We start from the raw sequence: 18,033 nt of genomic DNA, 5'->3' as shown, positions 1-18,033 counted from the left end.
GCATGAGCTGAAGGCAGTTATAAGCACGTGGCAACCAACATGCGTCAGGGCTAGCCTCTTGACCTAAGCAGTTGAGATTAATCTCCTGCATGGTAGACTCCTTGCGGTGACCTCCATCCAATTTCTTCAGGGACGTTTTCTACTCCATCTTTACCTTGCTTTCTTAGTTTAGTTTATTTTAATTATTGTTGTTTTGGATATGCGGCTGCTTTCTTGGATGTGGTGCATTCGCTCCTTGTAGGTGTGACAATAATTCTCCTTGGTACAAAGTTACAACGGAAGAATCCTTGTAGGTGTGACTACATGAATTTTAAGGCATGGTCGCAAGTGTTATTCTACTCGAAGTTTCTTTTCTTGTTATCTTTTATGCATTATACTTTTGAAATTCTCTTTTGTCCGATTACCTACCTTTTTGTTGCATCTATAATGGTACGTATAATTCACTACATCCGCTAACTAAACATCGCAAGGCTCATCTCAGCTTCTTCAAAATTTGACAGTTTAAGTTTTATTATGAATAAACCTCTACTCAAACATTTGTTACCGCATTCCTGTTGAGTTTGTCTTTAGCTTTTTGGCAAGAGCACTGCCAATATCTAAGTTTGGGGGTGGCAGTGGTCCCGGAGAAATGATGTTCACTACATTGCAATTTTTTCCTTAAAAAAAATGTTCAGGAATAAGAACTCCACTGTCAGTGCAAAGGGGAAGTTCAAGCTGATAAGAGTTAAGTTGTGAAAGGCACTTACCCGTAGTTGGATACTTCGCATGACACCCATGCAGGTAAGCCAAAACGAAAGTAAGTGGCCAAGATCAACGCATAAGTGCAACTCCTCTGTCTGGCGCAAGCCCAAATTAAGCCAAGGCAAGAGTTGAGTTGAATATGGCACACAACCGAGGTTGGCTGTCTGCTTGACACCCGTGGAGGCAAGCCAAAACAAAGAGCGTAACCAGGTTCAACGTCGCATTCTAATAATAAATCGCAAAGCCAAAACAATGGACGCGTTGTTAAAAGCTATGCGGCGGGGCATGAGTAAAAAGTTTTTTAGCAGAGACTTACCTTATTTAAGCTTAGAAAAGATTTCTTTGAAGAAGTAGCCGAAGATGAGGAGAGCGTTGCTGCCAAGGTTAGAGGTATGAGTAAATTATATTCTGAGAGGCTGGTCATCGTAAAGGAAAGCCAGAGGGTGAATTATGGATTTCCTAAGTATAAAGCATGCTTGAGGACAAACATGATTCTAAAGTTTGGGGGTGTGATGACAAGTAGAATTGCACGTCATTATAGGCCTTTTATTTAGAATTATGAGGGTTGTTAAGTAGAATATGCGGCGATTATACTAAGAATTCATGAGAAAACGAGCTTGCGTTGATCGGCATTAAGAATCTCGGCTAACCCACTTTTATGCGTTATTATGCGTTCAATTGTTTATTTTTGTGGCAAACACAGGAATCAATCACATGCGGTGAATCTCGCCATTGTAGAGGCGTCACATACGCGATCGCATACAGTTGACGCATGGATGTTGCGGCCATTAACCGCATGCACCCATCACATAGAGGTTGCAGCTACAGAGTATAACCATAATAGAGGGATGACTGCAAGGGTGGTGGAATGCGATGATACTCTGGAACCCAAGCATGAACGCATACCTCGAGGGTATCAAAAGGTGTTGTTGACATTTTACCTACCACACCGTTAGTAGCAGAGATTCAGAGCAGGTCCATCACGCCATTAACTGCAGAATTTTAGAGAGGACCATTAATGCTGTCGGTGATCAAGCTCTATAAATAGAAGCCTTAGAGCCCAACTTCAGATTATCTAGGTTGCTACCTTTGGGTGGATCCTTGTGATCTAGACGAAAGCGTGAGAAAATATTCTTGAGAGTTCTTCATTCCTTCATTCATTCCGAGTGACGACCGGAGCCTTCACTGGAGCTAGATCTTGAGAGAAACTACTCCACCGCCCATCCATGGCACCACCGGCAACCTTGACACACATTTGATGGAAGTAAGATATTGTCTCCATCTGGCCGTCCATTTCTCTCCTATCTCTGTATTGTATTACATTGTGGCTTAAGAGATTAATACATTTTGTGATCAATGCATTTCTATATTTCCTTCGATTCCATCTTCATTTATCTCTTCTTAGCATCCTTTACTTTCATTGCACCACTAAGTAAGACTGCTAGAGTATCGCATACTTAATCATGCAGCATAGACATATGAAGCATGTAGTAAACCACCGAAAGGTGTGCGTTGCACGAGTATTGTGAGAAAATCCTATTTGCTTAGTGAGAGGCTGTAGCAACGCTAGTCTATGAGCGGACGCAAGGCTTGTCTATGAGCTGACTAGCGATAGCTAACTATCTAGGAGGGTAAGTAATGGAACTCATTAAGAAAAGTAAGCAAATGTTCCTAGAGATAGGAATAATCTTATGTCAACCATGTTTTATGTCATTACCTTGTCTTATGAGCACATCATTCATCATTTAGGCATACTTGGGAGAGTACTAGACTTGGGAGAGCAGATTGGATTGCATAAGCAAGAATGGAGACTTAGGGATAAGCTCTGTTTTCTATTACACAGTGCATGCACCCTATAGATGGGATATGAAAGTATGCGGTCACATCGCATGCGTCCAGAAGTAGAATATGGTGGTATGCAGTCATCTTGTTTATGTGTGAGAGCACGTGAGCAGGAATAGAGACTTAGAAATAAGGCCTCTTGACACTATCATATATACATCGCATGCGTCTTAGTCAAGTGTGTGTAGCATAATCGCATAGCTTGCATTGGCTAGGGTTACCCTTGCGATCAAGCGTAGTGTTGCGGTGAAGACATCCCCGCCAGTTTATCTATTTTTGCCATATATCTTATTACACGTTAACAGTGTCGTGTCTCTACCTCTCAGTCATACTTCCACTGCTTAATCTGTTAGTTAGGAGTAGGACTAATGCTAGCCGATAACCTTCAATATTCTTTTATTCTTCACTGCAAACACATTACTTCATGACATTTAGCTACAAGTCCCTGAGTTCAACCTCAGATCACTCGAGAAACTTGCGATCTCGTTATACTTGGTGAGAACGAAAGAAAACTTGTGGTAGGAACGCATGGTCATTGCATACATTCTTAGATGCATATTGCATACCCGACGCATGACCAACGACGCATGGAGAACACACGATAAACGCATCTTTATTTACTCCATTTCCTACACCCATCAAGTTTTTGGCGCCGTTGTCGGGGACTTGGCAGTTAATAGTTTATTGAGTTTGAAGTGTAGACGATGCACCGAAATCCAATATTTACCCCAAGATAGAAGGGTAATCAGTCGCATGAGCTAAAGGCAGTTATAAGCGTGTGGTAACCAACATGCGTCAGGGCTAGCCCCTTGACCTAAGCAGTTGAGATCAATCTCCTGCATGGAAGACTCCTTGCTGTGACCTTACTCCAATTTCTTCAGGGATGTCTTCTACTCTATCTTTACCTTGCTTTCTTAGTTTAGTTTATTTTAATTATTTTTGTTTTGGATATATGATAACTTATAGAAATACAAGTTATTTATACTGCTTTATTTAGATATTGCGGCCAAAAGAAAGGAAAGTTGCTCAATTGTAGAGAAATTAGCTAAGAAATGCAAGAATTATAAATTGTTGTCAATACACCCACTGACACCATTGCGATGGTAGAAAAGAATATTTCAAGTCTGTTTTGCGGGAAATCAAGTCACCGTATGCGTTCATAGGTCAAGATAAAAAGAACAACGCATCTACGTCGCATTGCGCCCATCATTCAGGAATGAATAGACAATCAACGCAATGACGGCGCATGCAACAATCGATCAAGAGCTAAACGATTAACGCAAATTCAACCGCATGAGGTAATAAAAAACAACACCACATGCGAACAAACGATCGAAGATGCAAAAGAGCAATGCAATTGCAGAGGATCCTGACACGTGTGCAGCTGACCGTTGTGCATTTCTGACGGGATTGATCGTGTAACAGAAGGAATATTCACTCCACCATTTCCAGAATTGCCATAACAATAAAGTGGGGTCCACACTGCAGAGAGTCAAAGCTGAGCCTATAAATAGCCTCTGAAATTCTATTGGAAAATATACTTGATACGGGGATATTTTGATATTTATATATTGAGAGAGAGACTGGTCTGAAGAGCCTGATCGGAGAAGATCCGGGAAGATTTAAGTGACAAGGGTGAGAGGTGAGTCTCAAGGAAAATCCTTTATATCCCCGTCGTTGAAGCTCTATACCAAGGTCACTTCTACCGAACGAGCAAGCCTGAGAGGGAAGCTCTTCTCTTCATCCACTCCCTACGCCGACAAGCAAATCCACCGTTCAGATCTATGTCAAGAAGTTGGCACTCTTCTGTATTTGTTTCTATCTCTTTATCATCAATTGTATTCATCTTCTTAGTCTATCATTCACACCATGTATCAAATGTTAAATATTAGTATTGAATGTCATGATCATTTCCATCTCCATCTTTCTGTCTATTTTCGTTCATCCGTAATTCGCTTTTTCCACGATGTTTTCTTAATCCCTTGGTAATTAACATGAATCTAACAAGTAAATTAATCTGTGTTAAGGAAATAAATATGTTTAGCTAAAGCATGCTATACGGCATCTTCACTTGTGAGAGCAGAAGTGAAGATGTCATTCCTTCTATCGAGAGAAGCTTGGAAGAATGCGTTAATTAAAGCGAGAAGTACTTTCAGAGATGGAAGCAACCTTGCATTCATTACGTTCATCCCTGTTTCACCACAGAGATGTGGGAACACGACCGATCACTGAGAGGGTGTACGCCAAGTGAAAGCAGAACCGTAGTTATGTCTTTAACGCAATTAATAACTTGCAATGTTTATATTAGTTATCTTTTCTATTTCTGTTTCATACATAAATACTTGTCACTACATAACATGACCCTTTGTATAATCTTCACAGTTAGTCTCAAACTCAGTATCAGGTGTCATGTATCCGGCATCTTGTATCATCATAGCTTAGGCTTACTTTTATCGCACTTTATTTTATTATCGCAACTTTACTTTACCGCAGCTTTAAATACCTGTATAAACCAATCTTTTATTAATTAAAAAACCCCCGGTCGCATATATCACGAACGTAACGCATTAACTACGCAATCCCTGTGTTTGACCTCGGATCACTCCTAGAAACTTGCATTGGAATTATACTTGGTTTCAGTGCAAGGAAACTTGTGACAACGCATAGCATACTACAAACATTCCATTAATAACGTATACATCTGGAAGTAGTAACATATATCATAAACTTGCGTTATAATCATCCATGCGTTGTGTGATAAAGACGATAAGATAAAATATTTGTTACAAGTTTATGGCGTCATTGCGGGGGATTGGTAACGGTTATTGTTGAGTACGTTTGTGATATTTTGCATGACAGATCTCTTTGTACTGGGTGTTTATCGCGGAGAGTAGTCTAACAGTTTATGAGTATTGGGACTGACCCAGAATTCAAGGCTAACCTAGAGATCGAGTGTACATTTCGCGCAAAGGCACGTCAGAACTGAGCGAGGCGAAAGAATGCCAACATGGAAGATAACTATCTTGAAGACTAATGGGCAGGCAGAGATTTCTAACTGAGAGATCAAAACTATCTTGGAGAAGGTAGTCAGTACTTCTAGGAAGGATTGGTCACCCAAGCTCAACGAAGCGCTGTGGGCATACAGGACTGCCTACAAAATGCCAATTGGTATGTCCCCATATGCCCTGGTCTTCGAAAAAGCTTGTCATCTGCCGCTCGAGTTGGAACATAAGGCGATGTGGGCATGCAAGAAGCTAAATTTTGATCTAGCAAGTGTGGGGAAGTCTGGAAATTACAGCTGAACCAGCTGGTCGAATGGCGAAGGGACGCCTACGAAAATGCCAAGATCTATAAGGAGAGAACTAAGAAGTGGCATGACGACCGCATAAACAACCTGACATTCGTCGAAGGTCAACAAGTATTATTGTTTAACGCATGTTTGCAATTGTTTCCAGGGAAGTTGAAATCCCGCTGGTCTGGGCCATTCCGGATCAAGACTATCTTTCCCCACGGCGCAGTGGAACTGACAACTGAAGACAGAAACAACGCATTTAAAGACAATGGTCAACGGATTAAGCCTTATTACGGGGGCGATGTGGATCGACGCATGGATACCATTAACTTAGGCAAGCAGGATTAATCGCTTGCGGGGGATGCTATTGCGGTAATTCTAAAAACTTTCTCCAATCAGCATCCCTATCTATGTTTACTTGCTTTCTTTACTTCTTTCTCTTTACTGCTTTCTGAATTGCGTTATTTAATGCTTATTAGAATTAGCCTTTAATGCTTTTTGTATTTTCCTTCAATTTAATTCATTAGTATCTTTCATGTCATGTTCAATTCCTTTGATTCGTAGGCATTAGTAGCGATGTTCTTAAAATTTTGTGAATGACTGGATGAAAAGTTGAACACCGCAAAGTCTTTTCAACTTGCGTTATTGATGAATTAAAAAGACAAATGAAAATTGGTATATAATGTGATGATGGGTGCATTTCATGACAACAGATACACTTTGCGTCCAATACACCCAAATGCATTGCGTTGACGGGTGTGTTACGCTCATATGTGTTCTTTGCCCGTCCTTAGCGAAGATGCACTATGTTGAGGTAGTGTTGCGCTAGTAGAAATACCGTGCGCCCGTCCTCTAGAAATGCGTTGAGTTAAGGGTGTGTGTTGCGGGAATACATGCGTTGTTGCCCGTCCTCAGCAAAAATGTATTTGCGTTAATGGAAGCGTGGTGTAATTTTTAATCGTGCACCCGTCTAAATCAAATTCAAAAGATACATGAAATTCATTATTTTTCTAGGTTTAATTAAATTCTTTGATTCTTTGTATAGGCAAAACTTTCTACATTGTGTTGTTTGTAATTACTTGTATACTTAGTTAATTTTCAATACAACTGAGTAGCAATTCTCTCTATATGCCTGTGCCTCTTCTTTATTATCCTTTGTCAACTTTGCGATATTCTTGATCTTTATTTTGCATTATTCATTGCGCTGCCATGATGTATAATATGCATACACGTAGAAACATTTCCCACACTTTGTATGTTCTAAATAACACTTAGTTAATTCGTAGCTATAGCAATGCTTTACCTTTTATCTTTCAAAATTCTACTCAAACCTTCTTTTTGAAATTTTATCTAAATGTTTGTCTATTCTGCTCAAACAACGCAATGAGGACCTTGCGCATCTCTAAATTTGGGGGGTGAGGAAGGTCTGAGCAGATGAGATCAAGTGACGCTGTCATTAAGAAAAATGCAGTCATCATCTTCAAAAAAAAAAAATTCATATAAACTCCAATGTCAGCGGCAAGGGAAACCTCAAAAACAATCCCAACCTGATATGAGTTAAGTTGTGAAAGGAGTCTGCTCGTAGTTGGATGTTCACATGACACCCGTGGGAGTAAGCCAAAATGAAGGTGGGTTTCCAAGAACAACGCAATATGAAAAGAAAAAAAATGAGAAAGAAAAATAAAAGAATGCAAGAGACAACTCCTCTGAAATGCATGAGTTAAAGTTGAGATTGGCACACAACCGTAGTTGGATGTTCGCATGACACCCGTGGGAAGAAGCCAAAACGAAGGGTGTATCCATGATCAATAGTCTCTAATAAATGATGCAAAGTTTGACCACCGCATCCAGATGCATCAAGTTGTTTTGACAAGAACAGGTAAACATTCTTTTTAAAACTAGAAAATCATTTTTGAGCAAAAATTTATAGAATAGAAGAATGAAGTAGGGCTTTGTTATGAATTTTCAAGGATAGAAAGAAATTGCGATGTTAAGTAATATGCCTAGGTGGAACATTCGGAGCAATCAATCGACGCAAAATTTAGGATAGGAATTGAGCAATATTGCCTTAGTAGAAGATATGCTTGAGGACAAGCATATATCTAAATTTGGGGGTGTGATAACTTGTAGAAATACAAGTTATTTATACTGCTTTATTTAGATATTGTGGCCAAAAGAAAGGAAAGTTACGTCAATTGTAGAGAAATTAGCTAAGAAATGCAAGAATTATAAATTGTCATCAATACACCCACTGACACCATTGCGATGATAGAAAAGAATATTTCAAGTCTGTTTTGCAGGAAATCAAGTCACCGTATGCATTCATGGCTCAAGATAAAAAGAACAACGCATCTACGTCGCATTGCGCCCATCATTCAGGAATGAATAAACGATCAATGCAATGACGACGCATGCAACAATCGATCAAGAGTTAAGCGATTAACGCAACTTCAATCACATGCAGTAATAAAAAATAACACCGCATGCGGACAAATGATCGAAGATACAAACGAGCAATGCAATTGTGGAGGATCCTAACACGTGTACAGCTGACCGTTGTGCATTTCTGACGAGATTGATCATGTAACTGAAGGAATATTCACTCCACCATTTCCAGAATTGCCATAACAATAAAATGGGGTCCACACTGCAGAGAGTCAAAGCTGAGCCTATAAATAGCCTCTGAAATTCTATTGGAAAATATACTTGATACGGGGATATTTTGATATTTGTATATTGAGAGAGAGATTGGTCTGAAGAGCCTGATCGGAGAAGATCCGGGAAGATTTAAGAGACAAGGGTGAGAGGTGAGTCTCAAGGAAAATCCTTTATATCCCCGTCGTTGAAGCTCTATACCAAGGTCACTTCTACTGGACGGGCAAGCCTGAGAGGGAAGCTCTTCTCTTCATCCATTCCATACGCCGGCAAGGCAAATCCACCATTCAGATCTGTGTCAAGAAGTTGGCACTCTTCTGTATTTGTTTGTATCTCTTTATCATCAATTGTATTCATCTTCTTAGTCTATCATTCCCACCATGTATCAGTTGCTAAATATTAGTATTGAATGTCATGATCATTTCCATCTCCATCTTTCTGTCAATTTCCATTCATCCATAATTCGCTTTCTCCACGATGTTTTCTTAATCCCTTGGTAATTAGCATGAATCTAACAAGTAAATTAATCTGTGTTAAGGAAATAAATATGTTTAGCTAAAGCATGCTATACGGCATCTTCACCTGTGAGAGCAGAAGTGAAGATGCCATTCCTTCTGTCGAGAGAAGGTTGGAAGAATGCGTTAACTAAAGTGAGAAGTACTTCATAGATGGAAGCAACCTTGCGTTCATTATGTTCATCCCTGTTTCACCACAGAGATGTAGGAACATGGCCGATCACCGAGAGGTGTACGCCAAGAGAAAGCGGAATAATAGTCATGTCTTTAACGCAATTAATAACTTGCGATGTTTATATTAGTTATCTTTTCTATTTCTGTTTCATACATAAAGACTTGCTACCGCATAACACGACCTTTGTATAATCTTCAAAGTCAGTCTCAAACTCAGTATCATGTGTCATGTATCCAGCATCTTGTATCATCATAGCTTAGGTTTACTTTTATCGCACTTTATTTTATTATCACAACTTTACTTTACCGCAGCTTTAAATACCTGTATAAACCAATCTTTTATTAATTGAAAAACCCCGATCGCATATATCACGAACGTAATGCATTAACTACGCAATCCCTGTGTTTGACCTCGAATCACTCCGAGAAACTTGCGTTGGAATTATACTTGGTTTTAGCGCAAGGAAACTTGTGACAACACATAGCATACTATAAACATTCCATTAATAATGCATACATCTAGAAGTAGTAACATATATCATAAACTTGCGTTATAATCATCCATGTGTTGTGTGATAAAGAAGATAAGTTAAAGTTTTCGTTACAATATGCAGCTTCTTTCTTGGATGTGGTGCATTCGCTCCTTGTAAGTGCGACAATGATTCTCCTCGTACGAAGTTACAACGGAAGAATCCTCCCCATCATTGAACGAATGGCTTTGACTGCATGAATTCTAAGGTATGGTCACAAGTGTTATTCTACTCGAAGGTTCTTTTCATGTTATCTTTTATGCATTATCCTTTTGAAATTCTCTTTTTTCCGATTTCCTACCTTTTCGTTGCATCTATGATGGTACGTATAATTCACTACAGCCGCTAACTAAACATCGCAAGTCACTTTTTATAGCTTCTTCAAAATTTGACAGTCTAAGTTTTATTATGAATAAACCTCTACTCAAACATTTGTTACCGCATTCCTGTTGAGTTTGTCTTTAGCTTTTTGGAAAGAGCGCTGGTGATGCTTGATTTTATGAAGTGAATTATGGATGATATGCGATGGTGAAATTGCATTGTGCAATCAAGTTTCCTCAGCGGAATCCAAGTGTAAATTCCACTGAGTTTCCTGGTAAGTCCAGGGTCGAACTCAAGGACTTGTGAAAATAGATTGCGATGGTAATTTTTATGAAAACTTTGTGGTAACTAAATAAATAAAGAGTTGTTGTTTTGTTGTTGATTACGTTAATGAAACTAAACAAATGCGGCGGATTTGAGAAAAGTCCGTTGTGTGATAGATGCACTGAGTATTGATGAGGGGAAATTGGAAGTCAATTTTACTCGACAACCAACTTCCCTTGGATGCGGTATGCGATGCATGTTCTTAAGATATGCATTGATAGTCATGCGTTGGAATGAAAAATGCATTAATGAATGTATGAGATGACCATGTGTCCTGCCACAAGTTTTCTTGGGCTAGAACCAAGTATAATTCCAACGCAAGTTTCTCGGGTAATCCGAGGTCGAACACAGGGACTTGTACCTATATGTTTGCGGTGATTGTGCATGCGGCGATTGAATAAAAGAATGGAGGGGATATTGCTACGTTAATCCTACTCCTACTCCTATCTAACAGACAACGCAATGAGAATATGCATGAAAGGTAGAGATGCGACAAACCTTGACATGGAATAAATGTATGGGAAAATAGATAAAATGCGGAGATAAATTCATTGCAATACTTAAGAGTGACCGCAAGGGCAACCCTAGTCAACGCAAACTAATGCGATCATGCAACACTCATATAATAGTAAACCACCTCTCGGTGCGAATGCTACGGCTTCTAATGCTAGAACGCATGCGATGTATGTGCAGAGGTGTCTATAGGGTCTACACATAAGCCTCTAATTCTTGTCTATGCGATGATACACAAATAAGGCGACCACATATCATCATTCCTATTCCTAGGATGCATGCGATGCAGTGTTGATAAATAGAGCTTATCTCTAAGTCCCTATCTCTTACTTATGCCGATCTAATCTCACTCTCTCGAGTCTAGATTCTAACCTAACTCTCTTTAGTCATTAGGTTCTTTCTTTAGAGTCTCTCTCGAGTAGCTCTAAAGGAGTGTTGGGCACAACATAAAGCAAGACAAACACATGAACTTAGTTGATGCAAGGTTGTACTATCCCTAGTGAAAAACGCATACCTTGCTTAATGCGTCCAACCACTTACCCTCCTGGGTAGTTGATTGTTGCCGACTTTACTCATAGACAAGCAATGCGTTAGCCTATAGACAGGCATTGCAGCAGCTTCACACTGAGCAAATAAGGTTACTCACACACACGCGCAATACACACCTCTCGATGGGTTGCTACATGCTTCATATTCCTAATCCACATGACCAAGTATGCAATACCCAAGCACTCCCACTAAGTGTTGCAATGAAAGTAAAGATGCTAAGCAAGAAGATGGAGATGGAATTGAAGGAACAGAGAAATGCATTGAAAATAGATTGTATTAATTCCTTAATTCAAAATGTCATACAATACAATATAGGAAAAGAAAGGAAAAAAAAATGACCGGCTGGAAACAAAGCTTTGCTTCTAGCTGATGTGCGTCAAGGCTGCCGGTGGTGCCATGAATGGACGGAGGAGCTGACTCTCTCGAGATCTAACTCCAGTCGAAGGTTCCGGTCGTCACTCAGAATGGATGAAGGAGGTGAAGAACTCTCAGGCGTCTTCTCACGCAATCTATCTAGATCGCGGGGAAAATCCCCGATTGAGTGTTAATCTTCGGATTATTGAATTTCAGCTCTTCGGCCTCTATTTATAGAGCTTGGGTCACTAACAATATTAATTGGACTGCTCTGAGTCTAACGTTCGACGCGTGAGTCCTTTTCTGAACCTCTGCCACTAACGGTGTGGTAGGTGAAATGTCAATATCGTCTTTGGATTTTCTCGAGGTAGATACATTGATGCGTTCATTCCACCTAACTTGTGTTGATCCCATTAGTTGCATTGTCGCACAGCTGCAATCATTCAATGATCGTATTCGCTTGACGAGCGCGACTCCCATGCGATGGACGCATACAGCTGATTACCGTAACATCCATGCGTTGATCGATGCGTTTGCCCTTACGATGGAGTGTTTTGCATTCATTTCCAACATTAGCTACAAAGATAGAACATTAAACGCATAATTAACGCAAAATAACGGGTTAGCTGAGATTCATCATGCTGATCGACGCAAGCTCATATTTTTGTGAATTCCTATCATGATCGACGCATATTCTGCCTAATAACCTTCATAATTCAAAGTAAATGGCCTAAGATGATATGCATTTCTGCATGTCATCAAGTATGCGAATGAACGGGTTGAGAAGGTCTCTAGCTAGCGTTACTTGGGCATGCGTCGAACTATGCGATCATGCTACAACCATGCACAACAAGTCATTTTCCAATGTAAATGCGATGCTCCTAAGTCTAAGACACATGTGTTGAATGCAAAAGTCTCCATAGAGCTTATTCCTAAGTCTCTACTGTTGTCCTATTGGATGATGCAAGATGTATAAAGGCAAGGTGACCGCACACAATCATATCCTATCTCTAGGATGCATGCGATGCGTTAATAGAAAACAGTGCTTATTCCTAAGCTTCTATCTCTTGATTATGCGTTCTAATTTGACTCTCCCGAGCCTAGATTCTAACCTGACCTTCCCAAGCCTAGATCCTGTCCTTAGACTACCCTCCCAAGTATCTCTAATGGACGAATGAAGCATACATAATACAAGATAATCGCATAGAATGAAGATTCCCTAATTGTGCTAGCTAAATGCTTCTCAACCCATTCAACTAATTTAGCTACTCATGCGTAAATAATAGAGAGTGAATAGATATAGAGAAGTAGATTCCATTTCGATAAATGAGTAGAGTACAAAATAACAATGGAAGTTAAAGGTAGAGAGCTTGGTAGCAATTCCTTGCTGACCGAGGCTTTTACACTGTAAATCTCTATTCGGTTCCAAAGATGTTCCCACTTCCGCAGGTGTCAGCCCTCTCTCTATCCTTGAAGCTTTTGGCACTCTCCCGAGCTTACCGAAACAATTTGTCAGCACAACCTCCTCTCTCGCGTCTGCCTTAAAACGAAAGAAAACTATGAACAAAGACGTGTGAACTGATTAACTGATCAACCCATTTTCTGAAGGATGCCCTTAGTATTTATAGAGCATCCAGGGTGAAAGTCGGCTTCTCTCTCATGATTATACAGATGGGACGACTTTAATTCTTGACTGATGCGCCGAATATTTGTCACCGAAAAGCTGAATGTACTTGTGACCGTATCGATTGTCAAGTTAATTCAGATTCGACTATCATCAGCTTTCTATCCCATCGTGATTAATTATGCTTTTCACCCAGATGCGCCCACCAAGTTGCGTTGACTAAGTTGCAACAATCCTTCTTTAGCAAATGTTTGCGAACACGATCACCATAAGGCCTTGCGGTGATGCTGCGCTTAACCAATGATTTCCTACGACCGCAATTTCTGCCTTGCGTCATTGCATATTCTGCACAAAAATACAAAAATCAACTGTTCTAATGTGATGAATGCATGCGACCGCAATATTATGAAATTGATGCTTAATGGACACAATTTAACATGTTTTATCAACACAAGCCAACATTGTTTAAGAACTTAGCACTATGATAACGTGCATTTCTGCCCGTTATCACACCCCCAAATTTAAACAATGCTTGTCCTCAAGCATAAGCTAAAGACTTCCTTTAGCAAGTTAACCACACTGCTCTTTTTCTAGATTTCTCAAGGATACTTCGTTCAAATCCTATATATCAAAATTTCCTCAAGTCTTATTCAAGTTTTCTTTTAAAATATTTCTAAGACCTAGGGACCACAAGCTTAACCTTAAAAAAAACTTTACTAACTTCCGAGACATCGCATGATTTATTTCAAAGATTTTTTTTTCACCGGGGTGTCAAATGATTTTATCCTTGCATATTTCTTAACATTGTTATTTTTTTTTCTAACCTTGCGCTGATCTAAGTTCCTTGCCTTCATTTTGGCTTGTCTCCATGTGTGTCATGCGAACATCCAACTATGAGCGTTGCGCTCTTTCTCAGACTAAACTCATACCTACTTGGCAGTGGAGTTGCGATCATTTATTTACGCGTTGATCCTGGTGACATAATTTTGTTTTGGCTTACCGCCACGTGTGTCATGCAGAAAGCCAACTACGGTTAAGTGCCTTTCACAACTTGACTCTTATCAACATAGGTTTCTCCATTGCGTTGACAGTGGAGCTGTTATTCTAAAAAAAAAAATATATATATCTTTCTTTTTTTTTTAGACAAAATAGCAAGGTCGAAAATAAATACCTCACCCCCAAATTTAAAATACAGTAATGTCCTCATTGCCAAAAAGATTGAGATAAGTCATGCGATGTTCGTAGAAAGCTTCGTAAAGAGAGTTTAATAGAAAGCTAGGAAACCCCTAACTTCTAGAAATATTTCATGAGGTGACTATCTTAAAATTAAGTTGACTCTAGTATATATGAAAGACATAGAAGCATATTTTTCATCACTCAAATTATACTTGGCAAAGAAACAACATGCGGTAACTTACTAAATTTATCTATGTCAAATGATTGCGGTAATTAAAGAGGATGCAGTGATAAAACTTTTAAAACTAGCATGCGATGCGATAACGCAAAATTTGAAATAAAGATAAGGAAGAATACACCCCCCAAATTTGCGTTGTCGCCTGCATTGTGTATTGATGCATCCATCTTTGTGGCGATCTCTCTTCTTTGGATTGCGGTGATGGAATAAAATAAGTTGCTTCCTCGTGTAACACTTCCGTAATCCAGCGCCTCGATCGTTGCAAGAAAAAAACAGAGAGAGGGTCAAATTATTTTAAACAAAACAATATATTTATTTATTTATTATTATTATTATTTTTAGAGAAGTAAGAATGATGCTGATAACAAAAAGGTAATTGCGATAATGAATAACGAGATGATAAAAGTTCATGAAGTAATTGATGCAGGAAAAAGGATATTCAAAAGGATTGCGTCCTTGATGAGGTTGAATCATATAACTCAGGGACCACTTATTCCAGGCTAGGTTGTTCACGTCCATGGTGGCTTTTCTCTCTTTTCTTTGTCCTCTTGGATCTTTACTGCCTTAATCCGGATTTTCTCCTTATGAATGCTCATTACAATTTCCCCCTTGAGCACATCAATTTGAGCACGACTGGTTGAAAGGAAAGGTTGTCCCAATATGATGGGCGCATCTTTGTCCGCTTTATAATCCAAAATGAGGAAGTCTGCTAGCAGGATGAATTTATCGATTGAAATTACGACATTTTTCAACTCTCCTTCAGGGTGTATTCGGGTTCTGTTAGCGAGCAGGGGAGTTTCCTTTGTGGGTGTAAGTGTGCTGGCATTCAATTTTTTGAAGATTGATAGCAGCATTATGTTTATACTTGCCCCAAGATCGCATAGTGTTTGGCCACTGTAGGTCCCTCCGATAGAGCATGGTATCATGAAGATTCTTGGGTCGCCCATTTTAGGTGGTATCATAGCATTTTGCACTGCAGCCACTATTGCGATCTTTTCTTCCTCATTTTGTTCCTCTTTCAATCTTTGCGGAGTTACTGGTGGTTGAACTTCTTTTTCCTCAAGATCTAAAGGCTTAAGGATGGACGCAACTTCAGTGTCTATTTTCTCGGGCTTCTTCAAACTATAGGTCAATGGGTCCTCAGTTGTCACCGCATTCAAGTTGATCGCAATGGGCTTCTCCCCTACTTCCGTAGTCATGTTGTCGCTTAGCAAGGAGACTGCTAAGCACTGTTCCTTCTCGTTACCCTCAGCATTGCAAGAGAGCTCAGCTGAGCTCGGCAACGCTCATTGCGGTCTATTTTTCAGCTCGCTCGCAATTTGTTCCATTTGAATTTCGAGATTTCTAATGAATGTAGCTTGATTATGAAGCACTGATTCATTTTTCTCAATATATTGCTTCAACAAGCTCTCTAAAGACGAAGATTGGGTGTTTCTGAGCTGCTAGCTTGGCTATGTGCTAGACCGTTGTTTTTCGGGAAAAACCCAGGTGGCCCTCCTTTTTGTGCCACAGGTTGAAAGCTTTGTTGTTGATTTTTTCACGCAAAATTTGGGTGGTTTCGCCACCTAGGGTTATTGTATCAGAATAGAGATTATTTCTCATGAAGCATACCGATTGCGGATTTGTTGGGCATTTTTCCATCGGGTGAGCATCTCTGCAGATGACACAACTTGCGGTCGTTTGAGTAATTGCACTAACCTGCCCTTTCTTCGCTCTGACATTATTAATTGTGATGCCTTGTATCAAACTCATCATCGCAGTCATTTGATTTTGCAAGGATGCGATGGCCCCGTTGTTTGCATCATTATCTTTTATTCTTAATCTCTGAGCGCTTTCCCGCCAATCCTCGTGATTTTTGGAAATGCGATCAAGTATACTCTTTTCCTTCACATAAGTTTTGTCGAGCAGACCACCAGCCACTGCCACATTGGCAGCGGTCTGCGAAGAGGGATTCAGTCCTTGGTAGAAAATCTCCATTTGTAGGCAGTCTGGTAAGCTATTATGTGGACAGTCTCTTACCAACCGCTTGAACCTCGCCCAAGCATCACTGAGCGATTCGTCATCTTCCTGTTCAAAATTTGTTATTAATTTCCGTCTCCTAGCATTCTCAATTGGTGGGAAATACTTCTTCATAAACTTTTCCACCGCCTGTTCCCACGAAGTTATCTCCACCGGTTCGAGAGAATATGCCCATTTTCTTGCTTGATCGCATAAGGAAAATGGGAACAGAGTGAGTCAAACTTCCTTGGTTGATATTCGGGAACACAAAAGTGTTGCAGATTTCTATAAAGCTCCGGAGGTGGGCGTGCGGGTCTTTGCCACGCCTTTCTCCAAACTACCCATAGCCTGCATCATCTGCAGCATTATCGGCTTCATTTCAAACCTTGATCCTAGACTATGAACAAAAACGCTGGCCTCATGATTCCTGGGGAGAAATCGTAGAGGTTGGGTGACGCATAGTCCCAAATGGGTCTATTGCGGTCATTCGTCAGAAGGATGGGGTTGGCCATTATATTATTCGTGTTAGCGGCCCTTGCATCCGGTTGTTCCGCCATTCTTAGTTTCTCTCTTCTTGTTGTTGGCGGTCTCTTAATCTTCTTTTGAATGTCCTCTCAATCTCCAGGTCGTAATTCGCCAGAGATTGAGAGTCTGCAAAGAAATTAGAAAAATTACCGTTAGCACACTATTTTGTCGAAGTCCCCAGCAACGGTGACAAAAACTTGATGCTTGATTTTATGAAGTGAATTATGGATGATATGCGATGGTGAAATTGTATTGTGCACTCAAGTTTCCTCAGCGGAATCCAAGTTTCCACTGAGTTTCCGGTTAAGTCCAGGGTTGAACTCAGGGACTTGTGAAAATAGATTGCGATGGTAATTTTTATGAAAACTTTGTGGTAACCAAATAAATAAAGAGTTGTTGTTTTGTTGTTGATCACATTAATGAAAATAAACAAATGCGGCGAATTTGAGAAAAGTCAGTTGTATGATAGATGCACTGAGTATGCGGATGAACGGGTTGATAAGGTCTTTAGCTAACGTTACTTAGGGATGCGTCGAACTATGCGATCATGCTACAACCATGCACAGCAAGTCATTTTCCAATGCAAATGCGATGCTCCTAAGTCTAGGACGCATGTATTGAATGCAAAAGTGTCCATAGAGCTTATTCCAAAGTCTCTACTG

At 39.9% G+C, this 18,033-nt stretch overlaps 1 non-coding gene across 1 annotated transcript; it reads left to right on the top strand.

Moving 5' to 3' along the window:
* The first annotated feature begins 16,841 nt into the window (after positions 1 to 16,841).
* Positions 16,842 to 16,945, top strand: LOC120070455 (small nucleolar RNA R71). Its single transcript, XR_005479951.1, has one exon. It is a non-coding gene; the product is annotated as a small nucleolar RNA R71 (small nucleolar RNA).
* The last annotated feature ends 1,088 nt before the right edge of the window (positions 16,946 to 18,033 follow it).

Source organism: Benincasa hispida, chromosome 1 (assembly GCF_027475165.1).
Source record: "Benincasa hispida cultivar pf3 chromosome 1, pf3_genome.v1.1, whole genome shotgun sequence".
NCBI classification, from domain to species: Eukaryota; Viridiplantae; Streptophyta; class Magnoliopsida; order Cucurbitales; family Cucurbitaceae; genus Benincasa; species Benincasa hispida.
Note: the sequence above shows the minus strand (reverse complement) of the source record. Positions and strands in the feature narration are given on the sequence as shown.